The following is a 24,143-nucleotide window of genomic DNA, read 5'->3' on the forward strand; positions in this document are numbered from 1 at the left end:
ATCAGGGGACACAGAGAAGTGACAGCAATTCATCAGGAGACAGAGAGACTTGACAGAAAGTCATCAGGAGACACAGCAAAGTAACAGCAAGTCATCAGGGGACTCAGAGAAGTGACAGCAATTCATCAGTAAACAGAGAGGTGACAGCAAGTAAACAGGGGACACAAAGAAGTAGCAGCAATTCTTCAGGAGACACAGAGACATGACAGCAAGTCATCAGGAGACAAAGATAAGTGACAGCAAGTCATCAGGTGACACAGAGACATGACAGCAAGTAATCAGGGGACACAGAGAAGTGACAGCAATTCATCAGGAGACAGAGACTTGACAGCAAGTCATCAGGGGACACAAAATTGACAGCAAGTCATCAGGGGACACAGACGTGACAGCAAGTCATCAGTAGACACAGAGACATGATAGCAAGTCATCAGGGGAAACAGAGAAGAGACCGCAATTTATCAGGGGACACAAAGACGTGACAGCAACTCATCAGGAGACAAAGAGAATTGAAAAGTCGTCAAAAGACACAGAGAAGTGACAGCAAGTCATCAGGGGACACACAAGTGACAGCAAGTTATCAGGGGACACAGAGACATGACAGCAAGTCATCAGTAGACATAGAGACAGCGCACAGGGAAACAGAGAAAAGACAGCAAGTTATTAGGGGACACAAAGACGTTACAGCAACTCATTAGGAGACAAGGAGAAGTGACAGCAAGTTGTCAGTAGACACAGAGATGTGACAGCAAGTCATCAGGGGACACAGAGAAGTGACAGCAAATCATCAGGAGACAAGGAGAAGTGACAGCAAGTTATCAGGGGACACAGATGTGACAGCAAGTTATCAGGGGACACAAATAAGTGATAGCAAGTCATCAGGAGACATAGAGAAGTGACAGCAAGTCATCAGTAGACACAGAGAAGTGACAGCAAGTCATCAGGGGACACAGAGAAGTGACGGCAAGTCATCAGGAGACAAAGAGAAATTACAGCAAGTCATCAGGGGAAACAGAGAAGAGACAGCAAATCATCAGGGTACACAGGGAAGTGACAGCAAGTCATCAGGAGACACAGAGAAGTTACAGCAAGTCATCAGGCGACACAGGGAAGTGAGAGCAAGTCATCAGGAGACACAGAGACATGACAGCAAGTCAGGGGACACAGAGAAGTGACAGCAAGTCATCAGGGGACACAGAGAAGTGTCAGCAAGTCATCAGAAGACACAGAGAAGTGACAGGAAGTCATCAGTATACACAGAGAATTGACAGCAAGTCATCAGGGGACACAGCGAAGTGACAGCAAGTCATCAGAAGACACAAAGAAGTGACAGCAAGTCATCAGTAGACACAGAAAAGTGAGAGAAAGTCATCAGAAGACACAGAGAAGTGACAGCAAGTCATCAGGGGACAGAGAGAAGAGACAGTGAGTTATCAGGGGACACAGAGATGTACGTGTAGTATGTTCACCGCTGAACATACTACACGTACATCATCACGAAAACAGTCTTGAAAAAGGTCCCTGTGAGGACCGAAACGTTGACTGAAACTTTATTGAAGAAATATTAATAAAAAATATGTTCATTAAGCCCTGTGAGTGCCTCTTCTTTGTTTGAAGTTTCTACCTATCTACTATAGAGAGCACCCAGGCAATTCACCAATACAGTGAGTGCTTGGAACCCAGAACTACGTATATTTTATATATATATATATATATATATATATATATATATATATATATATATATATATATATATATATATATATATATATATATATATATATATATATATATATATATATATATATGATAATCAAAAAAAAAAAAAAAAGACTTTCATGAACAATTTTGTTTTTATTTCGAATCCAGTTTAAACAACATAACACAAACTAGAGATGAGCATTTCGCAGTTTTGTTCACTGCCGAATGCAGAACTAAAAGACTGCCAGGAAGTAGCATTAATATTAACATTATTATCAGTGTATCTAGCAAAGAATTCTCAAACAGGTATCACCCCATACACAGAATGCAGCATGAAGAGGCTCAGTGAAGGTGACAGTGACAGTGTGTAAGTGTCTGATCGGGTCACACAGCTCATAAAAGGTCAGACGCCCAGCCTCATAGTCCAGCAGTATTCCTACTGTGTCACATGATAGAGGGGGGTTTGATGAGGATTTTATATTGTTATGTCTAATGTAAAGACCTTTATTATCACTTTACTAGAGCTGCAACAACTAATTGGCATAATCGATAATAATCGATTATGAAAATAGTTGTCAACGAATCTCATAATCGATTAGTTGGTTTGCAATTAGTTTGTCTGTGCACAGCACCAGCTGCTTCACTCCAATGAGCTCCTGGACATGGTATTGTGTTTTATGGTTATGCCCTTAGCCTAAAGGACGTCTACAGACGTTTACTTTTCACTTTTTAGGACACTATAAGTTTCTTTTTAAGTTTGCAACTACTCCTGTCTTATGTGCAACCCAGAAATAAAATAGGAGTCATAATTTGGATTGTTTATATAAAATCAGGTGATTTGGGGCTATGCTTTTCTCGATATAGTGCCAAGCTTGTTATTTACACCTAGAACTAGATTGATGGCATTTGTTATATGAATTGATGTCACTATTACCTGTTTGCCCAATTTTTAGCGGATCGCTTGCTACTGCTGATATATGTACTCTATAGATAAATGTGTAAGGCTGTATCCTTTTACTGATATTATAGCCTTTAGTCCTTTTGCCTTTTTTTTTTTCTTCTATTTTTAATTAATTGGAATATGTACCAAATTCAACCTCTAAGTATATATCTGTTATTTTAAGAGTGGATTAGATATGTTTCCCCCTAACCTTATAGATGGTTATTTACCATTGCATATAGATATTCAAGATATTTTTATAGGTTAACATGAAGTCGAGGCTGACTTTGTTGAGCGGCCCCTTGCATTGGTGGAGAACTAACAAAGATAAATATCCCACCTTTGTGAAATTGGCAAAACCCTACTTATGCATCTCAGGCACCGCAACACCATCTGAGCGCCTCTTATCTGCTGCAGGCAAAATAGCTTGCAAAAAAGAGCCAGCCTCAGCCAGGAGCATGTGGACATGACATTTTTGCCTTTAAATGCAAAGTTTCTGAAAGTGTGAATAACAGAATGTTATAAACAGTGATATTTTACCTTTTCTAGTTCTACCTCTTTTCAAACAGTTTGTGGTTTTGTTTTGCTTAATTATAAAAATTTGTTCTGCTGCTTACAAATTGTACCAACAGTTGTTTTAATGTAAAATTTTAGTTGGAAGTTTATATTTAAAACATTCAGTATGTGGATTTTATTTTAAATATAGGAAAAAAATATTTATTTATTTTTTATCCGATTAGTCGATTAATCGAAAAAATAATCGGCCGATTAATCGATTATGAAAATAATCGTTAGTTGCAGCCCTACACTATACAAACACCAGGACTTGTTATTATATCCTATCTCAGACTGATATCCTCCCCTCTCCATACTGGTATAACAAACCCCTACACACCAGTACCCTGACTCACTGGTCTGCACTTCCCAGTAATGTCGCCCTGAGGAAAAGCTCCTGGTACTTAATACCTGAGAAGCATATGTAAATCTCTCAGGTGTTTTGGGTCACTTCTGGCTTATATGTGACCAGGATGCAGTTTTCAGGTCACCTGCTACAATAACTTTATTACCAGCTGTGTTTATATCCAGTAATATGTCTGATGTCACCTGCACATAGACCTCTCTCTTTACATCAGTCATAATATCAGCTAAACCTCTGTATAAGGTCACTGAGATCAAATCCTCCAAATCCCCCCCAGCAGGGACCTGTTTATCACCTCTCTGTGTGACCTCATTATCTCCCTTCTCAGCACCACAAAAGTAATCTCTGTGTGATTCCTGGTCTTGTAGGACAGTTAATGGGTCAGTCATGTTGCACAGCTCCTCAATGTGACACATCTTCCTGGTCAGCTCGTCCTTCTCTTTTTCCAGCTGCTGGATCAGATCAGAGATTGTGAGTAAAACCTGCTCCTTCTGCAGGGTGATGTCACTCAGGACTCGCTTCTCTAGGTCTTTCAGCTGTTTCCTGATGTCCCTAATCAGGGCAGTGATTCGCTCTGTTACACCAGCTGCTTTCTCTTGCACCCCTCTCCTGTGCTCCTGCAGACTCTGGACTCTTTTCTCAGTCTTCTCTCTCTTTGTGGTCAGTTTCTGCAGAACATTTCTCAGTTTCTTTTTCTTCTTCTCAGAAGCCTCATTCAGCAGCTCCACCTGGTGTCCCCGTGCTCTCCGGCCAGGGAGCAGGTCACACAGATAGAGACATCATCCTCAGTGCAGTAATATTCCAATAGCTTCTTGTGGATGGAGCATTTTCTGTTACCCCAGGAAGTGGTGGGTTCAGTTAAGACGTGTTCCTCAGACTTGCTGTGTACCCTCAGGTGGGTATCACACAGAGAAGCTTCACACAGCAGACATGATTTAGTAGCAGGTACAGGAGAGTGAACACAGTAAGTGCAGAAGACCCCATGATATGTCCCTTCATGAGTAGGAATGAAACAACCTACAATGTTACTTAACTTCAGGTTCCTCTGCAGCTCAGGTCTGTTACTGAATCTCTTTCTGCAATCAGGACAGGTATAAAGCCCAGACCCCTCCTGGGTACCCAGCACACTATCAATACAGCCCAGGCAGAAGTTATGGCCACATCTCAGAGTTACAGGATCTGTATAAAGGCTCAAGCAGATGGGGCAGGTTAGCTCCTCTCTCAGATCAGCAGATGCAATGCTTGTATCCAGCAGCAGGAAATGAAACTGAAACTGAAAGTGTCTTCTGCAGCACAGGGTGTGGTGAGAGCCTCACTGGGGTATTTGCTTCCTGTTTACCCTTTCAGTATACAGTGCTTAGTATTCTATATTATAATATATATGTCTGTTTTTTATAACCTAAAGCTCACTGGGTGCAGCTCAGCCTGATAGGGGAATTAAATAGTAACATAGCTCCCCCTTTCTAGTATCAGATTAACCCTTTCATGCTGCCACGCACCCACATGCAGACATAAATTGTAGCAGGTAGTAGAGACATTTGCAAGTAATATGGTTTGTTTTTCCCATTGTGGTTCCAGACTTTACTATCTGCAGTGATAATACAGTTACATGTACTAATAATATTATACTCATATACACACAGTGCACTAATAATATTATACTCATATACACACAGTGCACTAATAATATTATATACACACAGTGCACTAATAATATTATACTCATATACACAGTGCACTAATAATATTATACTCATATAAACACTATGTACTAATAATATTATACTCATATACACACAATGCACTAATAATATTATACTCATATACACACAGTGCACTAATAATATTATACTCATATACACAGTGCACTAATAATATTATACTCATATAAACACTATGTACTAATAATATTATACTCATATACACACAATGCACTAATAATATTATACTCATATACACACAGTGCACTAATAATATTATACTCATATACACAGTGCACTAATAATATTATATACACACAGTGCACTAATAATATTATATACACACAGTGCACTAATAATATTATACTCATATACACACAGTGCACTAATAATATTATATACACACAGTGCACTAATAATATTATACTCATATACACAGTGCACTAATAATATTATACTCATATAAACACTATGTACTAATAATATTATACTCATATAAACACTATGTACTAATAATATTATGCTCATATACACACAATGCACTAATAATATTATACTCATATACACACAGTGTACTAATAATATTATTCTCATATAAACACTATGTACTAATAATATTATACTCATATACACACAATGCACTAATCATATTATACTCATATAAACACTATGTACTAATAATATTATACTCATATACACACAGTGCACTAATAATATTATGCTCATATACACACAATGCACTAATAATATTATACTCATATACACACAATGTACTAATAATATTATACTCATATACACACAATGTACTAATAATATTATACTCATATACACACAATGTACTAATAATATTATACTCATATACACACAATGCACTAATAATATTATACTCATATACACACAATGTACTAATAATATTATACTCATATACACACAGTATACTAATAATATTATACTCATATACACACAATGCACTAAAAATATTATACTCATATACACACAATGCACTAATAATATTATACTCATATACACACACAATGTACTAATAATATTATTCTCATATACACACACAATGTACTAATAATATTACATACACACAATGCACAAATAATATTATACTCATATACACACAATGTACTAATAATATTATTCTCATATACACACACAATGTACTAATAATATTACATACACACAATGCACAAATAATATTATACTCATATACACACAATGCACTAATAATATTATACTCATATACACACAGTGCACTAATAATATTATACTCATATACACACAGTGCACTAATAATATTATACTTATATACACACAATGCACTAATAATATTATACTCATATACAGACAATACACTAATAGTATACTCATATACACACAGGGCACTAATAATATTATACTCATATACACACAATGCACTAATAATATTATACTCATATACAGACAATACACTAATAGTATACTCATATACACACAGGGCACTAATAATATTATACTCATATACACACAATGCACTAATAATATTATACTCATATACACACAATGCACTAAAAATATTATACTCATATACACAGTGCACTAATAATATTATACTCATATACACACACAATGTACTAATAATATTACATACACACAATGCACAAATAATATTATACTCATATACACACAATGCACTAATAATATTATACTCATATACACACAGTGCACTAATAATATTATACTCATATACACACAGTGCACTAATAATATTATACTTATATACACACAATGCACTAATAATATTATACTCATATACAGACAATGCACTAATAATAGTATACTCATATACACACAGGGCACTAATAATATTATACTCATATACACACAATGCACTAATAATATTATACTCGTATACACACAGTGCACTAATAATATTATACTCATATACACACAATGCACTAATAAATTATACTCATATACACACAATGTACTAATAATATTACATACACACAATGCAATATACAGATACACACACAGTGCACATATACACAGATAATATTGTTACACACACAGATATGTACAGAATACACACATATATAATACAGTTATAATATACAGATACACACACTGCACATATACACTGAGAATATTGTTACACACAGATATGTACAGAATACACACATATATAATACAGGTATAATATACAGATACACACACTGCACATATACACAGAGAATAGTGTTATACACAGATATGTACAGAATACACACATATATAATACAGGTATAATATACAGATACACACACTGCACATATACACAGAGAATAGTGTTACACACAGATATGTATAGAATACACACATATATAATACAGGTATAATATACAGATACACACACACTGCACATATACACAGAGAATAGTGTTACACACAGATATGTACAGAATACACACATATATAATACAGGTAAAATATACAGATACACACACTGCACATATACACAGAGAATAGTAACGTCCACAGTAAAGGGATATCAGCACAGCTGTGCAGCGCAAAGGTGACGGAGTGTGACGGCTGTACTCCACATAAGCATAATAAACCAGAAAGTCACCAGCGCTATAAAACAAAAAGTCTTTATTCAGGAATCATGTATAAACAGCGACGTTTCGGGGACATTAACCCCTTAATCATGCTACTAACACTAACAATTTGAAAAACTTTTATACCATAAAACTTTGGCGCCATACTGACATTACACAGTCCCATGGCACCACCTAGTGGTGACTAGTAAAATAGGTATATATTTCTGTTAATATTAATCAAGTGTGCAGTATTTAAAAACATACAAGGAAACCAAAAATACAGGCCTAGATTTAGAGTTTGGCGTTAGCCGTGAAAACCAGCGTTAGAGGCTTCTAACGCTGGTTTTAGGCTACCGCCGGTATTTGGAGTCACTCAAAATAGGGTCTAACGCTCACTTTTCAGCCGCGACTTTTCCATACCGCAGATCCCCCTACGCCATTTGCGTATCCTATCTTTTCAATGGGATCTTCCTAACTCCGGTATTTAGAGTCGTTTCTGAAGTGAGCGTTAGAGCTCTAACGACAAAACTCCAGCCGCAGGAAAAAAGCAGGAGTTAAGAGCTTTATGGGCTAACGCCGGTTCATAAAGCTCTTAACTACTGTACCCTAAAGTACACTAACACCCATAAACTACCTATGTACCCCTAAACTGAGGTCCCCCCACATCGCCGCAACTCGATTAAATTTTTTTAACCCCTAATCTGCCGACCGCCACCTACGTTATACTTATGTACCCCTAATCTGCTGCCCCTAACCCAGCCGACCCCGATATTATATTTATTAACCCCTAACCTGCCCCCCACAACGTCGCCGCCAGCTACTTACAATAATTAACCCCTAATCTGCCGACCGCAAAGCGCTGCCACCTACGTTATCCTTATGTACCCCTAATCTGCTGCCCCTAACACCGCCGACCCCTATATTATATTTATTAACCCCTAATCTGCCCCCCTCAACGTCGCCGACACCTGCCTACACTTATTAACTCCTAATCTGCCGAGCGGACCTGAGCGCTACTATAATAAAGTTATTAACCCCTAATCCGCCTCACTAACCCTATCATAAATAGTATTAACCCCTAATCTGCCCTCCCTAACATCGCCGACACCTAACTTCAATTATTAACCCCTAATCTGACGACCGGAGCTCATCGCTACTATAATAAATGGATTAACCCCTAAAGCTAAGTCTAACCCTAACACTAACACCCCCCTAACTTAAATATAATTTACATCTAACGAAATTAATTAACTCTTATTAAATAAATTATTCCTATTTAAAGCTAAATACTTACCTGTAAAATAAATCCTAATATAGCTACAATATAAATTATAATTACATTGTAGCTATTTTAGGATTAATATTTATTTTACAGGCAACTTTGTAATTATTTTAACCAGGTACAATAGCTATTAAATAGTTAAGAACTATTTAATAGTTACCTAGTTAAAATAATAACAAAATTACCTGTAAAATAAGTCCTAACCTAAGTTATAATTAAACCTAACACTACCCTATCAATAAATTAATTAAATAAAATACCTACAATTACCTACAATAAAACCTAACACTACACTATCAATAAATAAATTAAATACAATTTCTACAAATAACTACAATTACATAAACTAACTAAAGTACAAAAAATAAAAAAGAACTAAGTTACAAAAAATAAAAAAATATTTACAAACATAAGAAAAATATTACAACAATTTTAAACTAATTACACCTACTCTAAGCCCCCTAATAAAATAACAAAGACCCCCAAAATAAAAAAATTCCCTACCCTATTCTAAATTAATAAATTGAAAAGCTCTTTTACCTTACCAGCCCTGAACAGGGCCCTTTGCGGGGCATGCCCCAAGAAAATCAGCTCTTTTGCCTGTAAAAAAAACCATACAATACTCCCCCCCAACATTACAACCCACCACCCACATACCCCTAATCTAACCCAAACCCCCCTTAAATAAACCTAACACTAAGCCCCTGAAGATCTTCCTACCTTGTCTTCACCTCAACAGGTATCACCGATCTGTCCTGGCATCCGGTGCTGAAGAGGTCCAGAAGAGGCTCCAAAGTCTTCCTCCTATCCGGCAAGAAGAGGACATCCGGACCGGCAAACATCTTCATCCAAGCGGCATCTTCGATCTTCTTCCATCCGGTGCGGAGCGGGTCCATGTTGAAGCATCCGACGCGGATCCATCCTCTTCTTCCGGCGTCTCCCGACGAATGACGGTTCCTTTAAGGGACGTCATCCAAGATGGCGTCCCTCGAATTCCGATTGGCTGATAGGATTCTATCAGCCAATCGGAATTAAGGTAGGAATATTCTGATTGGCTGATGGAATCAGCCAATCAGAATCAAGTTCAATCCGATTGGCTGATCCAATCAGCCAATCAGATTGAGCTCGCATTCTATTGGCTGATCGGAACAGCCAATAGAATGCGAGCTCAATCTGATTGGCTGATTGGATCAGCCAATCGGATTGAACTTGATTCTGATTGGCTGATTCCATCAGCCAATCAGAATATTCCTACCTTAATTCCGATTGGCTGATAGAATCCTATCAGCCAATCGGAATTCGAGGGACGCCATCTTGGATGACGTCCCTTAAAGGAACCGTCATTCGTCGGGAGACGCCGGAAGAAGAGGATGGATCCGCGTCGGATGCTTCAACATGGACCCGCTCCGCACCGGATGGAAGAAGATCGAAGATGCCGCTTGGATGAAGATGTTTGCCGGTCCGGATGTCCTCTTCTTGCCGGATAGGAGGAAGACTTTGGAGCCTCTTCTGGACCTCTTCAGCACCGGATGCCAGGACAGATCGGTGATACCTGTTGAGGTGAAGACAAGGTAGGAAGATCTTCAGGGGCTTAGTGTTAGGTTTATTTAAGGGGGGTTTGGGTTAGATTAGGGGTATGTGGGTGGTGGGTTGTAATGTTGGGGGGGGGGTATTGTATGTTTTTTTTTACAGGCAAAAGAGCTGATTTTCTTGGGGCATGCCCCGCAAAGGGCCCTGTTCAGGGCTGGTAAGGTAAAAGAGCTTTTAAATTTATTAATTTAGAATAGGGTAGGGAATTTTTTTATTTTGGGGGTCTTTGTTATTTTATTAGGGGGCTTAGAGTAGGTGTAATTAGTTTAAAATTGTTGTAATATTTTTCTTATGTTTGTAAATATTTTTTTATTTTTTGTAACTTAGTTCTTTTTTATTTTTTGTACTTTAGTTAGTTTATGTAATTGTAGTTATTTGTAGAAATTGTATTTAATTTATTTATTGATAGTGTAGTGTTAGGTTTTATTGTAGGTAATTGTAGGTATTTTATTTAATTAATTTATTGATAGGGTAGTGTTAGGTTTAATTATAACATGGGTTAGGACTTATTTTACAGGTAATTTTGTTATTATTTTAACTAGGTAACTATTAAATAGTTCTTAACTATTTAATAGCTATTGTACCTGGTTAAAATAATTACAAAGTTGCCTGTAAAATAAATATTAATCCTAAAATAGCTATAATATAATTATAATTTATATTGTAGCTATATTAGGATTTATTTTACAGGTAAGTATTTAGCTTTAAATAGGAATAATTTATTTAATAAGAGTTAATTAATTTCGTTAGATGTAAATTATATTTAAGTTAGGGGGGTGTTAGTGTTAGGGTTAGACTTAGCTTTAGGGGTTAATCCATTTATTATAGTAGCGATGAGCTCCGGTCGTCAGATTAGGGGTTAATAATTGAAGTTAGGTGTCGGCGATGTTAGGGAGGGCAGATTAGGGGTTAATATTATTTATGATAGGGTTAGTGAGGCGGATTAGGGGTTAATAACTTTATTATAGTAGCGCTCAGGTCCGCTCGGCAGATTAGGGGTTAATAAGTGTAGGCAGGTGTCGGCGACGTTGAGGGGGGCAGATTAGGGGTTAATAAATATAATATAGGGGTCGGCGGTGTTAGGGGCAGCAGATTAGGGGTACATAAGGATAACGTAGGTGGCGGCGCTTTGCGGTCGGCAGATTAGGGGTTAATTATTGTAAGTAGCTGGCGGCGACGTTGTGGGGGGCAGGTTAGGGGTTAATAAATATAATATAGGGGTCGGCGGGGTTAGGGGCAGCAGATTAGGGGTACATAGGGATAACGTAGGTTGTGGCGGTGTACGGAGCGGCAGATTAGGGGTTAATAATAATATGCAGGGGTCAGCGATAGCGGGGGCGGCAGATTAGGGGTTAATAAGTGTAAGGGTAAGGGTGTTTAGACTCGGGGTACATGTTAGAGTGTTAGGTGCAGACGTAGGAAGTGTTTCCCCATAGGAAACAATGGGGCTGCGTTAGGAGCTGAACGCTGCTTTTTTGCAGGTGTTAGGTTTTTTTTCAGCTCAAACAGCCCCATTGTTTCCTATGGGAGAATCGTGCACGAGCACGTTTTTGAGGCTGGCCGCGTCCGTAAGCAACTCTGGTATCGAGAGTTGCATTTGCGGTAAAAATGCTCTACGCTCCTTTTTTGGAGCCTAACGCAGCATTTTTTTGGACTCTCGATACCAGAGTTAATTTTATGGTGCGGCCAGAAAAAAGCCCGCGTATCGTTAACAGCCCATCTACCACCAAACTCCAAATCTAGGCCACAGTAAGGTAGATAATACCCAATGCATTAGCAATATATTTTATGGTTCAAACAAAGCACCTGTAAGCAAACATATAGAGAGAGGTATTACAAGAAAATTAATGACAAGAAAATTAGTGACAATTTTAAAGAGTACTTATCCATAATTGTAAATAGTATCCCATTTCTTTGTTAAAGTCACTATGGTTGTTGGCAACTACTAGTAAAGGGGACCTGTTAAATAAGGAAAACAATATTTTATAATTAATGCAAGCTAAATTGAGAAAGAAGTGCAACAATTAAAAGTAAAAGCGAAATTGTCCAATAAGAGTAGTGACACTACTAGATATGGTTATAATAAATACAACTTTACTAAGTCTGAACACATTGCAATTAAATCCCTAAAAAACAACAAAAATATAGTCCTACAAGGAGCTGATAAGGGCGGTGCAACCGTCATCCTTGATAGAAACTATTATGTGGAAGAGATTAAAGAACAACTTAATGATATCTCCACATATAAAAATATTGAGGGTAATCCAATTTTTAAAGTTCAGAAAGAAATTAAAAATCTTTTGGACAAAGCAGTACAACATCATATTATTGATGAAAAACTTGCACAGTACCTCTTTGTTGATAATCCTAGGAATCCTATTTTCTATACATTACCTAAACTACATAAGGATCCCCTTAGACCACCAGGGAGACCTATTGTGGCTTGTATTGAATCCGTTTTTACCAACATTTCAAAATTTTTAGACAAATTGTTGCAGCCAGAAGTTTCCAAAATGGCTAGTTTTCTTAAAGATACAGGGCATTTCCTGGCAAAAGCTAGGGAATTGGAATTTCCTTCTAATAGATACCTGCTGTTCACCATGGATGTGAAAAGTTTATATACATCTATTAAACACGAATCTGGCATAGCCATAATTAACAAGATCTTCATAGTGAACAGCAGGTACTCTATAGCCCAGTGTCAATTTCTGGAGAATTTACTAAGACTTCTACTATACTGGAATTTTTTTCTGTTCCAAAATGATTGGTACTTGCAGATTAAGGGTACGGCCATGGGTTCCAATGTTGCCCCATCATATGCCAACCTCTTTATGAACAAGTTTGAGGAGAAATTCGTCTATGAGAATGAACTCTTTAAGAAGTATGGCGCAATATGGTGGCGCTACATAGACAATGTGTTTGGCATATGGTGGGGCAACATTGGGACCCTCATGGAGTTTGTGGATACTCTGAACTCTATGGTTAGAGGCCTGCAATTTACCCTCACATATAGTGAGGAATCGGTTTCCTTCCTTGACACTAAGGTCTCCAAAGGATCTAATGTTTTACTCATTGACCTGTTTTGCAAGGAAACCGATAAAAATACTTTGCTTCAATATAACAGCTTTCATCCAAGAGGATTGGGGAGTCCTTACCGCTTAGCCAATTTACTAGAGTCAAGAGAATTGTCAGTGATGATGATGTATGTAAAATTAGATTGCAAGAAATGGCTGACAAATTTGTAGAAAGGGGCTATCCACAGGAATTGATAAAAAAGAAAGTGGAGGAGGTACATAACAAACATAGAAAAAACACTAAGGATAAAGATAAAAACAGAATAGTGTTCGTAATCGTCTCACAGTACAATATAGTGAAACCATCAGTAGAGCGATGTGTTGAAAGACTGTAATCTAAATATAGAACAATTTAAAGAACCCCTTCAGAAGGGTTAAAAATGGCCTTCAGAAGGGTTAAAAATATCAGGGACCATCTTGTAAGATCCGATATTGGTCCTAAAAATAAAGATAAACAATTGTATATAGGTAAGAAAAATAATGGCAATTATCCTTGCCTGAATTGTGCAAGTTGCCATTCGATTATCAAAGGGAAAAACTTTTTTCACCCTCATAGCGGGAAAAGCTATGAAGTCCAGGGGTATCACACTTGTAACAGTAGCTTTGTAATTTATCTGATCAAGTGCCCGTGCTCCCTGATTTATTTGGGGGAGACCACCCAAAGGATAAGGGAAAGGTTGAGCCAGCACCGTTCTAATATAAGGATTAAGAACACTGAAGCTCCTTTGTCCAAACATTTTTTGGAAAAAGGACATGCCATCAGTCAGTTGAGATGGCAGATTGTCGAACAGATACAACAACCTAGGAATGGCAGCAATAGGGAAAATTTGCTCAAGCAACGTGAGATGTGGTGGATTCACCACTTTGACACCCTAGCCCCTAAAGGTTTAAATAGGGACTTTGATCTAGCATGCTTTTTCTAGGTTCTTACAGGGAGTGCAGAATTATTAGGCAAATGAGTATTTTGACCACATCATCCTCTTTATGCATGCTGTCTTACTCCAAGCTGTATAGGCTCGAAAGCCTACTACCAATTAAGCATATTAGGTGATGTGCATCTCTGTAATGAGAAGGGGTGTGGTCTAATGACATCAACACCCTATATCAGGTGTGCATAATTGTTAGGCAACTTCCTTTCCTTTGGCAAAATGGGTCAAAAGAAGTACTTGACAGGCTCAGAAAAGTCAAAAATAGTGAGATATCTTGCAGAGGGATGCAGCACTCTTAAAATTGCAAAGCTTCTGAAGCGTGATCATCGAACAATCAAGCGTTTCATTCAAAATAGTCAACAGGGTCGCAAGAAGCGTGTGGAAAAACCAAGGCGCAAAATAACTGCCCATGAACTGAGAAAAGTCAAGCGTGCAGCTGCCAAGATGCCACTTGCCACCAGTTTGGCCATATTTCAGAGCTGCAACATCACTGGAGTGCCCAAAAGCACAAGGTGTGCAATACTCAGAGACATGGCCAAGGTAAGAAAGGCTGAAAGACGACCACCACTGAACAAGACACACAAGCTGAAACGTCAAGACTGGGCCAAGAAATATCTCAAGACTGATTTTTCTAAGGTTTTATGGACTGATGAAATGAGAGTGAGTCTTGATGGGCCAGATGGATGGGCCCGTAGCTGGATTGGTAAAGGGCAGAGAGCTCCAGTCCGACTCAGACGCCAGCAAGGTGGAGGTGGAGTACTGGTTTGGGCTGGTATCATCAAAGATGAGCTTGTGGGGCCTTTTCGGGTTGAGGATGGAGTCAAGCTCAACTCCCAGTCCTACTGCCAGTTTCTGGAAGACACCTTCTTCAAGCAGTGGTACAGGAAGAAGTCTGCATCCTTCAAGAAAAACATGATTTTCATGCAGGACAATGCTCCATCACACGCGTCCAAGTACTCCACAGCGTGGCTGGCAAGAAAGGGTATAAAAGAAGAAAATCTAATGACATGGCCTCCTTGTTCACCTGATCTGAACCCCATTGAGAACCTGTGTTCCATCATCAAATGTTAGATTTACAAGGAGGGAAAACAGTACACCTCTCTGAACAGTGTCTGGGAGGCTGTGGTTGCTGCTGCACGCAATGTTGATGGTGAACAGATCAAAACACTGACAGAATCCATGGATGGCAGGCTTTTGAGTGTCCTTGCAAAGAAAGGTGGCTATATTGGTCACTGATTTGTTTTTGTTTTGTTTTTGAATGTCAGAAATGTATATTTGTGAATGTTGAGATGTTATATTGGTTTCACTGGTAAAAATAAATAATTGAAATGGGTATATATTTGTTTTTTGTTAAGTTGCCTAATAATTATGCACAGTAATTGTCACCTGCACACACAGATATCCCCCTAAAATAGCTAAAACTAAAAACAAACTAAAAACTACTTCCAAAAATATTCAGCTTTGATATTAATGAGTTTTTTTGGGTTCATTGAGAACATGGTTGTTGTTCAATAATAAAATTAATCCTCAAAAATACAACTTGCCTAATAATTCTGCACTCCCTGTATATGTATATCTCTCTTTAGCTTGCATTAATTATAAAATATTCTTTTCCTTATTTAACAGGTCCCCTTTACTAGTAGTTGCCAACAACCATAGTGACTTTAACAAAGAAATGGGACACTACATTTACAATTATGGATAAGTACTCTTTACAATTGTCATTAATTTTCTTGTCATTAATTTTCTTGTAATACCTCTCTCTATATGTTTGCTTACAGGTGCTTTGTTTGAACCATAAAATATATTGCTAATGCATTGGGTATTATCTACCTTACTGTATTTTTGGTTTTCTTGTATGTTTTTAAATACTGCACACTTGATTAATATTAACAGAAATATATACCTATTTTACTAGTCACCACTAGGTGGTGCCATGGGACTGTGTAATGTCAGTATGGCGCCAAAGTTTTATGGTATAAAAGTTTTTCAAATTGTTAGTGTTAGTAGCATGATTAAGGGGTTAATGTCCCCGAAACGTCGCTGTTTATACACGATTCCTGAATAAAGACTTTTTGTTTTATAGCGCTGGTGACTTTCTGGTTTCTTACACAGAGAATAGTGTTATACACAGATATGTACAGAATACACACATATATAATACAGGTATAATATACAGGTACACACACTGCACATATACACAGAGAATAGTGTTATATACAGATATGTACAGAATACACACATATATAATACAGGTATAATATACAGATACACACACTGCACATATACACAGAGAATAGTGTTATACACAGATATGTACAGAATACACACATATATAATACAGGTATAATATACAGATACACACACACTGCACATATACACAGAGAATAGTGTTATATACAGATATGTACAGAATACACACATATATAATACAGGTATAATATACAGATACACACACTGCACATATACACAGAGATAGTGTTATATAGAGATATGTACAGAATACACACATATATAATACAGGTATAATATACAGATACACACACTGCACATATACACAGAGCATAGTGTTACACACAGATATGTACAGAATACACACATATATAATACAGGTATAATATACAGATACACACACTGCACATATACACAGAGAATAGTGTTACAGACAGATATGTACAGAATACACACATATATAATACAGGTATAATATACAGATACACACACTGCACATATACACAGAGAATAGTGTTACACACAGATATGTACAGAATACACACATATAATACAGGTATAATATACAGACACACACACTGCACATATACACAGAGAATAGTGTTATACACAGATATGTACAGAATACACACATATATAATACAGGTATAATATACAGATACACACACTGCACAAATACACAGAGAATAGTGTTATACACAGATATGTACAGAATACACACATATATAATACAGGTATAATATACAGATACACACTGCACATATACACAGAGAATAGTGTTACACACAGATATGTACAGAATATGCACATATATAATACAGGTATAATATACAGATACACACACTGCACATATACACAGAGAATAGTGTTACACACAGATATGTACAGAATACACACATATATAATACAGGTATAATATACAGATACACACACTGCACATATACACAGAGAATAGTGTTACACACAGATATGTACAGAATACACACATATATAATACAGGTATAATATACAGATACACACACACGGCACATATAAACAGAGAATAGTGTTACACACAGATATGTACAGGATACACACATATATAATACAGGTATAATATACAGATACACACACACTGCACATATACACAGAGAATAGTGTTATACACAGATATGTACAGAATACACACATATATAATACAGGTATAATATACAGATACACACACTGCACATATACACAGATAATAGTGTTACACACAGATATGTACAGAATACACACATATATAATTCAGGTATAATATACAGATACACACACTGCACATATACACAGAGAATAGTGTTACACACAGATATGTACAGAATACACACATATATAATACAGGTATAATATACAGATACACAAACTGTACATATACACAGAGAATAGTGTTACACACATAAGGGATTAAATGCCATATCCTCCTCTGTGGAAAGAATAACTTATAACTATATACATTCTTGGTTTAACATAAACTCAACTTAGTTTCTAAACGTAGAAATAAATAACACACAAAATAACGACACAACAACTTTTTATGGTTAGAGAAAACCCGCAGGTCACGTTTATTGTGGCAACACAAGAACTAACGACCGTCTGAATAAACATGGACCAGGGGGGCGGCAATCAGGTACTAGCTAAACGTAGTAACCCATGCTAACAAGATGGGCAGTACCAGGGCGCAGGAGAAGAAGCAGAGCGTAGCTCAATACTATAAAAAACAGGGAATTCTTGGCATCGTAATCACACGGGCAGGGAACACCCCAGACGCGCGTCTGGGGACTTCATCCCTGGCCGGAAGTGCCGTCACTCTACCTCGATCACATCCTGCCCCCGGACACTGTCCACCCGCCAGCCCAGGGTGCAAACCACCACTCCGTACCAGTAAGGGCCAGGATCAAAAAGGTGCGTAAACCAGATTGAAATACCTGGGGAGCTGAAACTTAACGTCCTTGGACTTACAGAAATAGGCTGGCTAGCCCTCATCAAGCCTTCGGATAGCCCTAGTCCCTGGGGACCACCATAAGGACGGATCCCCCTACTGATTGCAAAATAATAAACAAAGGGAGGGAAGGGTGGGGAAAACTTTGAGAAAAACAGCAGAAAGAGGACATGTGCTTCCTGTACTGGGCTTAAAAAGGTAAGCTGGGACCCCTCCTCTCTTTCTGCAACATTGTTTCACACACACAACACAACACTCCCCTCCTCCGTCTTGGCCTTAACCCTTATGTGCATTCCAGGCAATTTGCCTTACATTTCCTTAAGGGATTAAATGCCATATCCTCCTCTGTGGAAAGAATAACTTATAACTATATACATTCTTGGTTTAACATAAACTCAACTTAGTTTCTAAACGTAGAAATAAATAACACACAAAATAACGACACAACAACTTTTTATGGTTAGAGAAAACCTGCAGGTCACGTTTATTGTGGCAACACAAGAACTAACGACCGTCTGAATAAACATGGACCAGGGGGGCGGCAATCAGGTACTAGCTAAACGTAGTAACCCATGCTAACAAGATGGGCAGTACCAGGGCGCAGGAGAAGAAGCAGAGCGTAGCTCAATACTATAAAAAACAGGGAATTCTCGGCATCGTAATCACACGGGCAGGGAACACCCCAGACGCGCCTCTGGGGACTTCATCCCTGGCCGGAAGTGCCGTCACTCTACCTCGATCACATCCTGCCCCTGGACACTGTCCACCCGCCACGAGATCGCCCGAATATCAAGGGCCACTCTCGCCGCCACCCAACTCACACAAATAGGAGTAGGGACTGACGTATATCTTCAATAAACAGGTCCATGCCATGGTCCGTAAGATGGACCCCGTCGCCTCGGTACAGGCTCCGGTCAGCGGCCGTAATGAACTTGTGTTCCACAACAAAACCACCTAGCTCGCACATAAGCTTCCTAACATCTCTATTGAGCTTCTTGCGAACTTGGAACGCTGCCCTATGATTAGCCATGTGTCTCCACGTCAACCTCGGTATAATGTTTGACCAGCCCATTCTCACACCAGGCAACCAAGCTTTAAAGGTGCGCAGATCTGATTGGATCACTGCGCTCAAGTCCCAGCCGGGAATTGAGCCGAGATCATTTCCACCTAAGTGGATGATCAGAACATGGGGTTTCTCCCACCGCCTCATGGCGGATTGCAGTAACCCAGGCAGATCTGCCCAGCAAAGGCCTCTCCTCCCTAACCACCTAACTACCACCCTAGAGAATGAGAACCCAAGCTGCTGCCCTCCAGGTTGCGATGCTGCTCGGATAGCCGCCCAGTGTACGAACGAGTGCCCAACGATCCAGGCACGAAGTGGCCCACTTCTAGGCCCTGCAATAGAAACAAGAGTTAGGGCATATAATGGCAGTGCAGTGTGCAACATTATCAACCAGCAAATATTAACATTGGGATATAAGTGGCCTAACGTAAATCTGATACCTCTTAGACTTCCACCTCCCAAGCGCCATTATGCGGTCAGCCGACCAGCCTAAAGTCGCCGCCGTCGTAGCAGCTCCAACCCTAAAGGAGTGAGGAGCTATGGTATTGGGATTCAAGCCCACTTTTTTAGCCGCCCACCCCAAAACCTTCCGAAATTGAAACCTCGTCAGGGGGGGTACCATCCTGATGAATTAAAAATCTAACCGCACCCACTGGACGCCTGTCCGAGAAGGTCTTCAACAGTGCACTAGGGCAGCAGGCGGAACCCGCATGCGCGGGTAGCGACAGCCAGGCCCCCCTACCATCTTGATCGACTTTCGATCGAGGGATGAAAAGTAATACCCCATTATCCGTAAACCTGACGTGCTCCGCCAGGACGCCACCCACGTTCGCCAACTTAGACTGGGGGACCAATTCCCCCACTGGGAGTGCGCCATGAAACGCCATGGCGAACGCCGCTGAAAAAAGCCGCACCTCGTAGTCTGAGGAACATACCTCCGGTAAAACACGAAGCAGGAGGACCAACCTGTCCGCCGTTATGGGTTCCCTAACGTCTGGACGCCGCACTTCCGACCTTCCCCAACCCCTCAGTATTTGACGAATCAAAAACGTTTTGGAAGAGTCCGTCAGCGTGAATAGTTTACAGAAAAAGGACACCGCCGCCAACCGCGCGGATACCGCCCCTTTCTTAGCTAACTTAGCCCTAAGCTCCGCGAGCCAGCGCAATAGCCAGTCCTGCTCACCAGCACAAGAAGGAAATCCTTGGACATCGCAGAAGAATACCCATTCTTCCCAGTACCTTACATAGGACTTCCAAGTGGAAGGTGCCAGGGACGCCTTAAGCACCGGAATCAGGGACTGCCATCCAAAGCCACCTGCCAAAGAAAAGGGGGACAGGGAAAGCCATGAGTGGCAGCCTCAGGAGCACAGTTCCTAAAATTATCCCATTGAAAGCGAGATAGTGCATCAGCAATAACGTTTTTAACCCCTGGGACATGCCTAGCCCGAAACTCAATGTTCCGCTTGAGGCATCTCAAAACCAGAATTCTCAGATATCGAATTACTGGCGGTGAGGACGAAGAGAGACCGTTAATGGCGAAAACCACGCTCAAATTGTCCGTCCAAAAAATGACGGAACGGTTCTCGAGCTTGTCCCCCCAGATCTCCAACGCAACCAGAATGGGGAAAAGCTCTAGAAGGCACAGGTTCCTGGTCAGGCCCCTGGCCGCCCACTCTGCCGGCCAAGGTTCGGCGCTCCACTCGCCATTGAGATAGGCGCCGTATCCAAAACCCCCAGCAGCATCAGTAAAGAGGTGCAGTTCTCGCGCCGGAGTCTGAGGGGTTCTCCAAATACAGATCCCATTGAAATCCCTGAGGAACAGATCCCAGACACGGAGGTCTTCCCTCATGTCACTATTAACCATGAGTTTGGCCTTAGGGGAAGTAACTCCCGGCAACAAGCGCTCCATTCTCTTCAGGAAAATCCTCCCCATCGGGATGACCCTCCCTGCAAAGTTGAGCAGACCCAAAACCGATTGGAGCTCTTTCAGCGTGCAAAACTGCGCCGCTGCGAGGCTCCTGACTGCTGCCAACATCTTCTGTACCTTATCAACCGGAAGCCTACATTCCTGGGCTACCGAATCAATTTCGATACCAAGGAAAGTAAGACAAGTGCAAGGGCCCTCCGTTTTGTCTTCTGCTAAGGGGACTCCAAATTTCTCCATCAACAGCCGCATGGCGTAAAGGAGCAGCTCACATTCCCTAGACCCCTGTCTACCGACCAGGAGAAAGTCGTCCAAGTAGTGAGCAATCCTATCCTCTCCTGTCACTTCCGCCACGGCCCAATGCAAGAAGGAACTAAACGCCTCAAAATAGGCGCAGGAAATGGAACACCCCATGGGCAAACAACGGTCAACATAATAGTGTCCGTTGAAGAAACATCCCATTAAGTAAAATGATGCGGGGTGAATCGGCAAGAGTCTGAAAGCAGACTCGATGTCAAGCTTGGCCAGTAAAGCCCCATGACCCGATCTGCGTACTACTTGCAAGGCATCATCAAATGACTGGTAATATACCGTACTTAAGTCCTGAGGAATGGCGTCATTGACTGACTTTCCCTTTGGGTATGAAAGATGTTGTATCATCCTAAACTTTCCTGGGTCTTTTTTGGGCACGACCCCTAGAGGCGAGATAACCAATCCCGGCATAGGTCTTTCCTTAAACGGGCCAGCCATTCTACCCAGTGAAACTTCCTTACCCAATTTCTCCTTTAATACCTCCGGGAACAGGGAGGCAGATTTCAGGTTCCTGCGAGAAGCCGCACCCGAAACCGGACCTTGTACGGGGATAACAAAACCTTCCCGGAGCCCTGACTCCAACAAGGCCGCCGCTACCCTATCGGGGTAGAGCGTGAGCCACTTACTAATTGCGGCCACCTTCAGCGGGGTGTCCGCTCTTAGCGACAGCAGGGCCTCTTGGCCCAGTCCTGTCCTGTCTTTCCCCTTTTTTAACGCAGTCCGCGGCAGGGTGAAATCCCCCGCAGATGCGACAAGCGTGCCGAAAGGAACACGCGGTTCCCAACGTGCATTGCTTGTCCTGGAATTTCCAACAAACCCCAGCTGGGCGTCTGCGAAATCTATTTGCGGGTCGAAACTGTGTTGCACCCGCCGGGGCACCAGAAGTACCTAGCGATTTCTCGGGACCCAGCCGGGCCCAGAGTTGCATTTCTACGCACCCGAAATCCAACAGTGGATTACCCACCATCTTTCTGCGGAACTCCTCATCATAATCCCGCCAGGCACCATCGCGATAATTATCAGCAATGATCTCCATGTTTTCCATGTATTTCAACACGGCTAAACACTGGTCCGGCCATTTTTGCAAATAGCAGGACGCATAGATCCTGAAACACCGGCGCCATTCGTGAAATGTATCTGGGCGCTGGTACTTCTTGGGGCCTGTCCCATCCTCCGCTCTCGCTTTCTGCCTTAGGGCTTCCACCGAGAGCTCGAAGATGTTAACAAATTTACCCTCTTGAATTCTCCGTACTGTCTTAGTCTTCAAATGCTCGTGCAGATCATAAGAAGACCAGGATCTAGTGTCCCCTTGGAGTGCCACCTTCCGATTAACGGGCCTCCCCACCCCACTTATGCGAAGTCTGGGTGGGGCAGCCCTGTCGGACCTGCCAGAGGCAATATAGTCATAACGGTCACGCAAACCCCCTTTTTCTGATCTCTTCTCTTCAGTTAACCATCTAAGCATCTTATACATTCGTTTATTGCCCTTCCCATGCAACCCCAGTTCTTTGTCATTTTCTGACCCAGAATCATCCGAGGATGAGGTAAAACCCCGCAACCCCACTGAAACTGAGGACTCACCATCTCTCACACCGGTCCTGTTTGGAATCGCCACGACTCCCGAAGTAGAAGGACGCTCATCCTCTGACACCATGGAGTCCTGGCCGCTCTCAGCACCTCTCTCCAACCCGCTGCCTGAATCTCCTGACGTAGCCATGTCGCTTTCCTGCAAAAGAGATTGCCAGAGAGGAGTACCACGAAGGGGAAGGTCTGCTCTACCCCTCCCCCTGTGCCCAGACCGCTCATTCATCCCCCCATACATATCTTGGTTGCCTTCGCCACTTGCAACGTCATCATACACACCCTGCTCATCTTCTGTAAAGTCCTCTATCTCCTCACTAAAATGTACTGACTTCTGAGTGATAGGGGTGGCTTTCTTACGTCTAGTGGATGCAACCG

General features: G+C 40.5%; 1 pseudogene; it reads right to left on the minus strand.

Moving 5' to 3' along the window:
• Positions 1-1,982: 1,982 nt before the first annotated feature.
• Positions 1,983-24,143, minus strand: part of LOC128636658 (E3 ubiquitin/ISG15 ligase TRIM25-like) — a 53,233-nt pseudogene continuing 31,072 nt past the window's right edge.

This window comes from Bombina bombina, chromosome 7 (genome assembly GCF_027579735.1).
Source record: "Bombina bombina isolate aBomBom1 chromosome 7, aBomBom1.pri, whole genome shotgun sequence".
NCBI classification, from domain to species: Eukaryota; Metazoa; Chordata; class Amphibia; order Anura; family Bombinatoridae; genus Bombina; species Bombina bombina.